Below are 12,951 nucleotides of genomic sequence, written 5' to 3' on the forward strand. Positions count from 1 at the left end.
GTGAAACAAAGCATATGAACCAACAACAACAGAGCTACTCATTTCAGAAGATTTCAGTCATAAAAGGCCAATACACACAATCTCTGCAGAAGTAAGTCATCTGAATAATTCCACCTTAAAGAGATCTGTAACTAACGAAAAGGTTGCTGCTAGCAAACTACTTTGCATTTCAGTACTTCATCTGTAAATTCATTGTCTGCTGCCCTTGAAGGATAAATTGCCTATGTTACATTAACAAAAATGGTGTCCTGGTGATATGCAATGGGAAATGTCTGGTAAGCCGACAACAGGTTCATGTTTACTAGGCATCTCATCCAAACCCCACCCACCCCACATGTTGCTCAGTAGTGATAGCAATCATAGGTTCATAGGTTCATACTAGGCTATCTGCCCTAGGGCATTTATAAGCCTAGCCAGAGTGTGTGTGGCTTTCACCACCCCTTAGGATGAGAATACTATACCCATTAGTTTGCTGTGCCTCTGTCCAGCAGTGATACAGAGATGATTCCCGGGGTAAACCTACGATCTCCCATCCACTCGTCAAGATTTCTCTTGAACAGAGTCAGTGAGGGGCTCTGCCTCACATGGACTGGGATTCTGTTCCATAGTATAGGGAGTCTCCGGGTGATGAATCTGTCCCTCCAGCACGTCCTATTTATATCCGTGTTGAGGTTTAAGTCTCTTGCTCTCGTGGTTCTGGTGGATTTGGATTTTTTGAGGTGGAGCATGTCCATTAATTCCGGGTTGGACATGGCCTTGTATGTCAGGCACAGATCACCTCTGAGCAGACGGTATGCGACTGAATAGAGTTGGAGTTTCTTCAGTCGGGCATCGTATGACATATGTTTGAGCCCCTTTATCCTTTTGGTGAGAAACTTTTGGGGTCTTTCCAACTGCTGCAGGTGTCGGGTAAGGTACATTCCGAATGGGGCGTTGTACTCAATCATTGGTCTGATAAGTGAAGAGTACAGGGTACAATGACCTCTCCTGATCTGGATGTGAATCCCTTCATGATCAGGTGGGCAATGTAGAAGGTCTTCCTAACCACTTTGGCAATGTGATTGTCAAAAGAGAGGTTACTGTCAACTTGGGTCCCCAGGTCCCTGATAACGTCTTCCGTGTTTAATGGATTACCACCTATGTGGTAATTAGGGGTTACTTTGTTTTTCCCAAAGGCTATGACTATACATTTTTTGGCATTTAGCTTAAGGCCATGGCTCTGGCACCAGTTATCCATTTGTATGAGACCTTTCTGGAGGATGTCTGTGTCTGATGGAGGGTCAATTATGGTGCCCAGTTTGCAGTCATCTGCAAATTTTGTCAGCCACAATCCCCCTATGTTTGCCTGCACTTCAGAAAAATAAATGACGAACAAGAGGGGGCCCAGGACTGAGCCCTGTGGGACACCGCTCGTGACCGGCTTAGAGTCTGACATGGCACCAGCAACTCTAACCCTGTGTGTTCTGTCCTTGAGCCAGTTTGCAACCCATCTTGTGACATATGGGTTTACATCTAAGCTGGTGAGCTTTTCTATGATGCCCGAGTGGGGTATTGTGTCGAACGCTTTTGCTAGGTCAAGGTAGGCTGTGTGAACTGCCTTACCCTCATCAATGGCCTTAGTGACTGTTTCAAAAGTCGACCAAGTTCAAGAGGCAGGATCTGCCCTTGACAAAGCCAAATTGGGTAGGATCCAGTGTCTGTAGGTCCCCAATGTCTTTATTTATGAGTTCCATTATGATCTTCTCCATAGCTTTGCAGACAAGGCTCGTCAAGCTTATGGGGCAGTAATTTCCAGGGTCCGTAGAAGCACCGCCTTTGTGGAGTGGGACCACAGTTGCCATCGCCATTCTTTGGCACGTATCCTGTAGTAAGGCTAAGATTAAACAGCAGCCTTATGTGTGGGTTTAGTTCCTCATTGAGTTCATGTAGCACACAGCCGGGGACACCGTCCGGTCCCATTGATGCTGTGTTTTTTGCTTTAGAGAGAGCAGCTCTCACCTGGGCATCTGAGATGTTTGGGAGGCTAGACTCTGGTGGGATAGATATTTCTCCTTTTGGGGGAGGGAGGGGAGAAATTTGCACTGAACCTGTCTGCCAGTATGTTGGCAATGTCTGTGGGTTCAGTGATGTTTTTATCATTTTGGACTAATTCTGAGCATATCTGGGAGTTTCCACCCAGGTTTCTAACATAGCTAAAGAAGGCTTTATGATTGTCTTTTGTGTCATTAGCGATTTTTCTCTCAAAGTTGGCCTTGGATGATTTTATGAGTGATCGTAGTTTTTGCTAGTATTGATCAGAGATGCCTTCCCATTTAGGGATTTTGCTCTGTCATGTAGTAGCTTTCTCCTCTTGTTGTAGAGTTTGTTTATGGCTGGAGTCCACCAGACCGGGCGCCTGCCTTTGGTGGAAAGGGTCTTGATTTTATTAGGGATTGCTTGATCCATACATTCCTGGAGGTGCTCGTAGAAGGCATTTGTAAGGGTTTCAGCAGCGTGGGTTGTGGTTTCCACTGGCTCGGGGCCTTGAAGGATACCACTCCAGTCTTAAAAGTGTGAAGTTTGCTTTTGAGAAGTTCTTCACTGTGGTCTTTTGCTGGGGGTGGGGCGGGATGTGGATCTCCAGTGAGATTAATTTATGGTCTGATCTCACCAATGAGGGATATACTTCCGTGTGGAGCATTTTGTCCCCATGTTTGTGATGATCAGGTCTAGTATATTTTCTCCTCTTGTGGGAATGGTGACTAGTTGTTCCATAGCATTTGAGTTTATGAACTCAAGGAACCTTTGGGCTAGGGTGTTGGGGCTTGAGTAATGTTCCCAGTGTATGTTTGGGTAGTTGAAGTCACCCAATATGATGGTGTTTGGAGAGACATTCATACTCTCCAGTGTCTTCAGGAAGACTGTGTGGGTTTCCTGAGTTTGAGAAGGTGGTCTGTAGCATGTTACAAACTGTAGGGCAGTTTTACCTATGGTTAATTGCACCTGGATGGTCTCCGATGCTTCGTGCATTGCCACTAACCTGGAGGTGTGGGTATCCTTTATGAATATGGATACTCCCCATCCTTTTGTGGTTCGGTCCGGATTTTGGGGCCGGAACACATGATATGAGGTATAACCTGATAGTGCTGGGGTGCTCTCAGGAGCCTTGAACCAGGTTTCAGTCACAGCACAGACATCGATGTTCTCCATACTGAGGAGGGCTTCGAGGGCATGCATCTTGAGGTTTAGACTTCTGGCATTAAGCAGTATTACCCTTAGTTTTTCTCCATTTTTGTTTTCTAGGGCGGTAGGTTTATCATTTGAGCCTTGCCTAAAAAAGGCACTATGGGGTGGCAGAGCCTTTGCCAATATCCGGAAGCCCAGGGGTGACAGGTGCAAGCCGTCCCTTGCGAAGCAGCATGGCTTGTCAAGCATGTCATCCCAGGCAGACAGACATTGGATCCTCTTAGAATGACACCAGTAATTAAGCCAATTATTAAAGCTGATCATTTTGTCTCTGTATTGTGGTATCATTCTTGGTGAGGGTAGGATACTGCTCAGGGTCAGGGTCATACCGGCCTGGGCTACATAATCTGAGAGCTCCTCTATGTCTCTTTTCATGTAGTCCAGTCCAGGGAGGTACGTCTCAGGTCGTTCACACCAGCATGGACAATGACTGAGTCATACTTGTACTTGCTGTGGAGTGACCTGAGTGCTTGTGTTATGTGGCGGATTCTAGCACCTGACAGGCAGCTTACTGTGATCTTTTCCTTGTTCAGTCTGGTGAGTGGGACGTCAGTGTGTCTGACTATGGAGTCACCTATAACAAGTGTGTCTGGCATTGTGTTTGGCCTTAAGGGCTGTGACTGTTTAGCACACTGACTTTGAGAGCTATGTGTTGCATGTCTTATGTCTTGAGGTGGCAGTTGCTTGGGTGTCTGCTTTGGAGGCCTCTGTAGTTTTGGTAGATTTTTGATCGTTGCCTCCGAGTATGTCTTTGTGTGTTTATGTGTTTGTTTTGCAGTTGTGATAGTTCTATGTGAAACTGGGTTTGTGGTGTGCGTGGTTTCCTTCGCCTCCTGTCTGGTCTTGCCAGTCCTGAGTTGAGAGAGCTCAGCCTCCAGTTTGGCTATATAGTTGCATCTCTCACATGTATTTGTGTTTTGTGGGAGAAGGAGTGGGTTGTCTGTGTACATGAGGCAATTGTAACATTGCCTCAAGATGCCCAGATTCACCAGCTGAACAGGAGAGGACGCTAGCAACTGACCCTTCGACATGCTAGAAAAAGTGAAAAAGTTTGCTGTGTAACTCAGTCAGAAGGGAAATGGGTACTCAAGGGGATTCTAGGCTAATGTTGTACTTTGTTTAGTATACAAGTATAAAAATGCTTTAGGAGCAAGTGCTGAGCTTTTGAGATAGAGAATAGACTGTTTAGATTGCAAGTAGAGAAGTTCTAAGGGAAAAATTGAAAAGCAGACTTTACGGAGCCAGAAATAGTTTAACCTTGTTTAACCGGCGCTGCCCGATGGTGCTCTATGGGCAACTCCGCTAAATCACGCAAAAGCGCGCTAAAGCGGGCTTTATTACAGGGGGTTGAAAAGAGCTAGGAATTGACCCAAAATGGCCAATAGACTGCAAGTTTCTGGCTGGAACCACTGCTCAAGGGACAAATAGGCTGCTCAGTGCTCCCCACTCCCACTGGTGAACAAAGAAGCTTCCCTTTATCCAAATAAGGATATGGAATAGCACAGGAACCAAGCCAAAGCCCAGAGATCAGCAAACTCTGAAGACTGGACTATTCTAGTTCAGTAAGGCGGGAAAACAAGATTTTTTTTTTTTTTTTTTTTGCAGAAAACAGAGGAAAAACAGACAGTAAATGCTATAAATGCTTTTAAACGGCTAGCGCACTTGAGTGTGTTAGCCTACAGGTAAAATTAAACAACAAACAACTTTTTTAAAAGTGCAAAACAGTTAATCAACACAAAAACAGTTTAAATAGAATGCAGAGCTGTATAAACAGGCGAAAATGCAGTCGCTAAGCAGTAAATAATCAAAAAGCCAGAAAAAAATACTTAAATAAGGAAAAAGTCACTCTTTTGCTCTCTGCTGCTTGTAGAACTCTGCAGGACACCACGAGGAGCTGTGCTGAGTTGAATACAAGCGAAAAAGCGCTAAAGCGGGCTTTATTACAGGGGGCTGAAAAGAGCTAGGAATTGACCCAAAATGGCCAATAGACTACAAGTTTCTGGCTGGAACCACACCTCTAGGGACAAACAGGCCGCTCAGTGCTCCCCACTCACACTGGTGAACAAAGACGCTTCCTTTTATCCAAATAAGGATATGGAATAGCACAGGAACCAAGACAAAGCCCAGAGGTCAGCAAACTCTGAAGACTGGACTATTCTAGTTCAGTAAGGCGGGAAAACAAGATTTTTTTTTTTTTTTTCTTTTTTGCAGAAAACAGAAGAAAAACAGACAGTAAATGCTATAAATGCTTTTAAACGGCTAGCACACTTGAGTGTGTTAGCCTACAGGTAAAATTAAGCAACAAATAACTTTTTTAAAAGTGCAAAACAGTTAATCAACACAAAAAACAGTTTAAATAGAATGCAGAGCTGTATGAACAGGCGAAAAAGCAGTCGCTAAGCAGTAAATAATCAAAAAGCCAGAAAAATACTTAAATCAGGAAAAGTCACTCTTTTGCTCTCTGCTGCTTGTAGAACTCTGCAGGACACCACGAGGAGCTGTGTTGAGTTGAATACAAATGAAAAAGCGTCTAAAGCGGGCTTTATTACAGGGGGCTGAAAAGAGCTAGGAATTGACCCAAAATGGCCAATAGACTACAAGTTTCTGGCTGGAACCACTCCTCTAGGGACAAATAGGCCGCTCAGTGCTCCCCACTCCCACTGGTGAACAAAGACACTTCCTTTTATCCAAATAAGGATATGGAATAGCACAGGAACCAAGACAAAGTCCAGAGATCAGCAAACTCTGAAGACTGGACTATTCTAGTTCAGTAAGGCGGGAAAACAAGATTTTTTTTTTTTTTTTTTTTTTGCAGAAAACAGACAGTAAATGCTATAAATGCTTTTAAGCGGCTAGCGCACTTGAGTGTGTTAGCCTACAGGTAAAATTAAGCAACAACTAACTTTTTAAAAGTGCAAAACAGTTAATCAACACAAAAACAGTTTAAATAGAATGCAGAGCTGTATAAACAGGCTAAAATGCAGTCGCTAAGCAGTAAATAATCAAAAAGCCAGAAAAAATACTTAAATCAGTTATAGCAAATACAGTTATAACAAATGCTCTGAAATATACTGTATGTTTCCAAAATGTTTGAGAAGGACAGTCAGAACACAAGAAGGTTCAGGCGAAAGAGAAACAAAAAAAAGTTTTGTTTTACTTTTTGAAAGGGAAAAAGGAGGAACAGAAGGCCTTATCAAATGTTCTCTCTGTATTAAGCAGAATGAGCTAATGACACTAGACTGGGAGGTGTGTCACAGTAGGGGTGGGCAACTGCAAAGCCACCAAGTATAAGAGCAAGACAGCAACAGGGAGGGAGGGTGGGACAAAATAGCCTACAAGACAGCAAGCACTACAGAGACAAATAAAAGTTTTTAAACAGATAAGGATTTGTGAAGATACTGAATAGACAAAGTGCTTTATATATATTAAATTGTAAAAACAGTAATCTGTAAAAATAATAAAAAAAATCAAGATACTTATATTTTGTAGCTCAGTTGCAGTCAACAACCACTCTAGTCTGCACTGTGTGCAAAAGACAGAAACTTTTTTTTTACAAGAACACAAAAGAACCAGCCCCCACTAGCCAAGAGATAATTACACAGAGGAGATGTTTCAGTTTACACAATAGCCTACAAGATAGCAAGCACTACAGAGACAAATGAAAGTTTTTAAACAGATAAGGATTTGTGAAGATACTGAATAGACAAAGTGCTTTATATATATTAAATTGTAAAAACAGTAATCTGTAAAAATAATCAAAAAAATCAAGATACTTATATTTTGTAGCTCTACCTGATGTAGGAAGACAATCCACAGCCTTCTGCATGAAAGGTAAGTATGCTACCTGCTGCACTACTGACACTGAACAACTTATAAAACTCTATGATTGACATTTACAAGACTGTAATCCTCAGTGAGTTACAAAAACAAACCAAAAATAATAATTAAAATAAAGGAGACCTGGCAGAGGATGTGGAGATTTAAGGCACTTGCTTGCGTTAAGTAGTCAGTACCCACACTGGGGCATTACACACACACACACACACACACACACACACACACACACACACACACACACACCATTGCTGCTACGCATGGGTGCCAGAACCATAGAGCCAGGGGGAGGGGGAGCCCCCCCCACACTTTTACAGCTGCAAGACCTGTCGGGAAAAGTTAATGAAGTGGAGTTTTCGTGCTAACGTGGATTCACCCGCAGAAGTTAAACTAACTAAACTAGGTGTTCTTGTTCTCTTATTGCTCTGTGTTACAGGAGTTATGCTGCTGCTGTTGGGTTGGTGCTGCCAGAGCCAGATTCATGCCAGTAAGGAAAGGTTTGTTCTTTTATTTGCAGGAGTTATGCTGCTACCGTGTGTGTGTGTGTGTGTGTGTGTGTGTGTGTGTGTGTGTGTGTGTGTGTGTGTGTGTGTGTGTGTGTGTGTGTGTGTAAAATGCCCCAGTTAGATATACCTGGTTATTGTTACTCAGACTCAAACAAGAGCCTGAATTCTCTACCCATACCACCACTTGTGATTCCGGGAGATGAGTCCATAGCTCTCCAGTGTAAAGATTTTCACAGAATATTTGGTTCTTACTTTTGGTCTGTTCCTCTTAAAATTTGTGTTTTTCTGGCAAATTCACTAAATAATGATAGCTTTTTAAGTTTCAGTCTTCCTATCTTTCAGGAAACACAAGATAATACAAAACACTTTATTTTAGCAACTTTCTAAGATTATACAAGCAATATTTAAAATGTGTCCATGGTTTTGGGCCTTTGCCCCAATAAATTTTGGCTTTTTCCAGATTTCTTGTGCTGTAAAGTTGAGAGATTTAGCTGATCGTCAAGTGGATTTTACAAGGAGCTGAGAACTTCAGGGGAAGAGAAGTTTAGTGCTACTTATACTAAGTTGTTTGTATTGTTAGCACAACATGTAGTATACTTGGTTTTGATGCAGAAGTCTGTGGATTCTACTCCCACAGTATGCAGATGGATTGCTGATACTGTACTTTGTTGTACTTTAATGGGAGTGGATAATGCAGTCCTATGAATGTCCTCCTTTGGAGGAGTTACCTAGTAACTATGAATCCGTTATCAGTTTGCCATCCATTCCCCATTGCAAAATTACTAGCTTATCATTTTTTAATGTAGCATAGGCAATTTATTATTCAAGGGAAACGGGCACTTTATTTATAGATGAAACAATGAAGTATTAAGTTGTTTGCTAGCAGCAACCTCTTCATTAGTTACAGATTCTGTTAATGTGGAATTATTTAGATGACTTACTTCTGCAGAGATTTTGCACATTTACTGATATTGGTGAATTGTAATGACAGAAGTCTGAGTGGCCTTTTATGGTTGAAACTTTCTGAAATGGGTAGTTTTGTCATTATTGGTTCATACACTTTGTTTCATTGTTTATTAGAAGACTGTTCCAAACTACAAATTTAAAACACATTCCAACAAGTGGTGCTGTATTATGCAAGGAATACAATTTAATACAATCAGGAAGGTGAATCAAAGAACGTATACATCATGTATGCTTGCTCGCAGGATGCAGGAGATCAAAATAGGGGAAGAGACCAGTCACCAATGGAGTCCCCCAGGGTTCGGTGCTGAGACTTTTTCTGTTTGCCATATATATATCAAAAGTAAAAGGAAATACCAAAGGGCTTTGGCTGACTAAGTTTGAGATGACTGCAAGCTAGGAGCAGTTATTGAATCCCCAAATGACTTAACCATCATGCAAGAAGTTTTTGTCCCAAACAATAACTGGTGCCAGAATAATGAATTGAAATTAAACTCCAAGAAATACATTATCATATCCTTAGGGAAGTCATCTACTCCAGGGAACGGCCAAACTGACAATGCCCTCTGAGAACTGACCTACTTGTTTAGGATTTGGGAACTTGTGTGTACAGTGACAGCGACCTAACTTTTGACCAACATGTGGCCAGAATCATAAGAAAACCTTTCTATATTGCACAGCTTATAAACAAATTGATTGTGATTAGATCTAGAGATGTTATTGTCCCCCCTTGCAAAGCCCTCATTAGGTCAATCATTTTGTATAATGCCCACTTTGGCATGTATCTGTCCAGACCCATGCAACAATTGGAATACCCACAGAGATACCCTACTAAAAGGATACAAGTCCTAAGCAATAAGTCTTGCATGGACCACCTTAAAGATTTATCACTATACTCAGTATCCTACAGAGTGCTTAGAGGTGACGTGTCTGGCATACAAGGCATCCTTCGACCTAATACAGATGGACCTACAGAACATCAGCAAGTCAAATGGCATCAGAAATACTCAGTCCAGATATCTAAACTGAATGCTGTGGAGAGATGGATATATATCCAGAACAGACTATCCATTCAAGTACAACAAAGCTTATCCCTGTCCATATTCAAATGCAACTTGGATCTAAGGATGGGTAATAGAAAATGTACTCCAGGATTGTTCCTCGTGCCACTAATGGATAGAGACAGTTCTGAAATGCTGCATCCCTTACATGGGTCCCCTCAAATTATCTATAGTATGATCACATTTATTCTCACTGGGACTAATATACAATTATTGGCCATAGGATAGGTAAGACCAATCAGGAAATGTTAATTCAAGCACCAAAATGGAAATTGGATAAGCTTAAAATGTTCTCCAAGTGAACCTATGTTGTGGTAGCAAATGGTTTAAAAAATTGCCCTTTTTAGATCACTAAGTGCCCCCTGTCACCCACCACCATTCCACTCTTCAACAGCTTCCGGCACCTCTGCTGCCACACTCATTGTTTCAGCTCTCCATTTAAGCTGAATCCTAAATCAAATCTCCTGTGGTCATTCATTCCTAAAACACTGAGGCTTCTGGTGCTTGATGTTCTTTACAGAAGTCACCCACAAAGTCCTAAAGCCTTGATGTGTTCCTACAGAAAGTCACCGCTGTGGACCTAAAACCATTTTATGGAACTATTTGGACTTGTTTTATTTACCACAGATTTCATTTTTTATAGGCCTCCCAAAGCCAGCATGCCCTCCACCCCCACCTAACATGGACCCTAGGTAACTGCCTAGGTCACCTAGTGCTGGATCTGGCTCTGCATAAATTGGCTTTTGTTTGGAATTGCTGTAGAAAGAGTTGTGTAAGTGCCAGAGTTATTCACAGTACAGTTCAGTTGTGAACTCTGCTGAACTGATTGGCTGCATAGATAAGAAAGTAAGGATTGCGTTTTTTTTTTAGACAAACTATGTCTCTTGTTATTAGAGATGTGATCAGAGTCATATATTAAATAATTGATATTGAGGTAATGGTTAGTGTATCTTGTTGACAGAAAAATGTTATGAATTATGTAATTATAAACATTTTCATAATTGCAGTGCAGAATTTTACATTAGCAATATCATGTGGTTAGCTTGGGGAAATCTGTTGTAACTGGTTAGTTAGGATAAGGGTAGTAGAAAAACTATAAAAGGTAAATGTGGGCTGCATAGTTGGGGATGGTGGTGGAAGGTAAATGAAGCAGGCCCCACTGTCAATTCCCTATGGGACTTACTGAGTCTGCACATGTGTGTAACTGATTTTCTGGACAATATAATTGTTTTTAAATGGTGTGTGTGTGACTATATTTAAAAACTGAATTAAAACATTGAAAATTTACTCTAAGATTAAGGCAAAAGTAACCAAACAATGCAAACAATCTAGACAGCTGCATGGCAAGACAATTTGTGCTTCAAAGAGATTGTTACTTTTAGGAATAGTTAACCACAAGAGCATTAACCAAGTATGAAGCACATAGCATGTTTCACAGTGCAGAAAATGTTAACTTTAACAAACTTCTCTTTTACATGAAGAGACAACCATACTAAAAAAGTACATAATAATAATAATCAGGCTGCAGATGTCAGAACACGGTTTACACCATGTATCACATCTCTAATTCTCCACCATAGCCAATCAATCAGCACATGTGCGCAACTGATTTATGTGGACAGTGCAGTGTTATTTGAAATATAATGTGTAAATTATATGCAAAAAAACAAAATTTTAAAGATATGAAAAATTAGTTTAAGATTAAAGAAAAAGTCATCTGGAGCCTTTCTCCCCGGGCCTCCGCTGAAAATTGGCTTCGTTCCAAGTCGGACTTTCCCGGTTAACAAATGATAAATAAATAAATAAAAAATAAAAAAAATAAAAAAAAGTTATAGAACAATACAAACTATCCTGATAGTCATATGGTCATTTTGTGCTAAGAGGAGAATGTTAATTATAGAAATTGGTCCCCCTAATGGTATATGAGGCTGACAAGAGTTTTCACAGTGTGCAAAATGGAGAATGTTAACAAAGTTTTCTTTTAAGAGAAGAAAAAACAAAGAAGAAACAGTACCTCACAATAGTTACATGGGAGATGGCAGAATTTTGTTGAAAGTCACCCACAGAATAATAAGAATTTTCACTTTTAGTTGCCTGCATTGTGTGTAAGAAAATGTTTTACCTAAAAGCCCTGGCATTCTCTTTGTGGATACCACTTAAATGAGAGAAGAAAACCAATCATATGAGAGAAGGAAATCCCAAAAAGCATGTTTAAACATATTCAGGTAGATATTAAGGGGAAGGTAGAGGTGTCTGAGAAATGAACTGAATTTAAATAAAAATCAATGGAGTGTTGTTTAGGTAACTTTAACTATGAAATAAAGAGAGGAAAATGGAAAATAGATATTAGAGTAATAAGCTATGGACTGAAAGCTAATGACCGTGAAATAAAAAAGTAAAAACCCTTATTTTTACATGAATGCCATGAAAGCTTTTACCTCAACCTTACCTACCAGCAACTTAGGCAGATGAGATTTAATTTCCTAGATGAACCGTAACACCTGAGAAGTGCAGCCTTCCCATCCCCACCCAGTGCTGTATTATAAAGTTAGTTCTGGACCATGAATCCTAGTTGCTGGTATGGTGGGGACAAGTAATTTCTGAACATTAGACGTCTGTAAACTGCACGTGACATCTAGTCAAATCAGGAGAAACAGCACTCTTAATGCTTCCTTTTTCTTAGATTCTTCATGTACATTTTTTCTCACAATGAATAAAGTGAGGATTACCTGCATTTTGCCCTCTCTTTAGTGAATGTCTCTGTTGCATGGGGGTACCCGACAAAGATTGACTTGATCCACTAAACCTTATTTCACTGGTCTGTGACTTAGTGAGCAGTATTAAATGGTATTTTGTGCAAGGATAGCTTCTGCCTAAAACATCCTTTTTAACATCATGAACACCATTAATAAAAATGTTAATATAATTTTATTTGTTTCTGTGTTGCAGAGCAATTGTTTGATATGATAATTATTTGATATGATATTTTATTATTTGATATCTATCACAAGACACATGGGTGGGATGATGCCTTCATTAAACTAAAGACATGTTCAATAACAACTCTGTATTTTAAGGACTTGTAACAATAAGGAAAGCAGATTCAGAAAAAAAAACTTACGAGTTACTCTTTTCCACTATCTCAGCTGATTATGTGACCGTTGCTTCTCTGCCCATAGCACCCTTCCTCCTAATTCATTCATTCTGCAAGCATAGAGTGAGAACTGGTGGTAGTGGAGGATGACACCATTATACTGTGGGACTGGTGATGTATTCTGTAGCTGCTCACATTCCCCTTGCTCAGTGGTACATGCCAAGACCTGCTTCTCTGTGAACCTTCCACATGACAGAGACCTACTCCA

The 12,951-nt window shown here is 40.7% G+C and overlaps 1 protein-coding gene across 1 annotated transcript in view; it reads left to right on the top strand.

The window, feature by feature from the left end:
- LOC122803768 (1-phosphatidylinositol 4,5-bisphosphate phosphodiesterase beta-2-like) overlaps positions 1 to 12,951 on the top strand; it is an 805,974-nt gene that overhangs the window by 611,904 nt on the left and 181,119 nt on the right. The window lies entirely within an intron of this gene.

This window comes from Protopterus annectens, chromosome 6.part0, assembly GCF_019279795.1.
Source record: "Protopterus annectens isolate FY-2018-M chromosome 6.part0, PAN1.0, whole genome shotgun sequence".
Taxonomy (NCBI): domain Eukaryota; kingdom Metazoa; phylum Chordata; order Ceratodontiformes; family Protopteridae; genus Protopterus; species Protopterus annectens.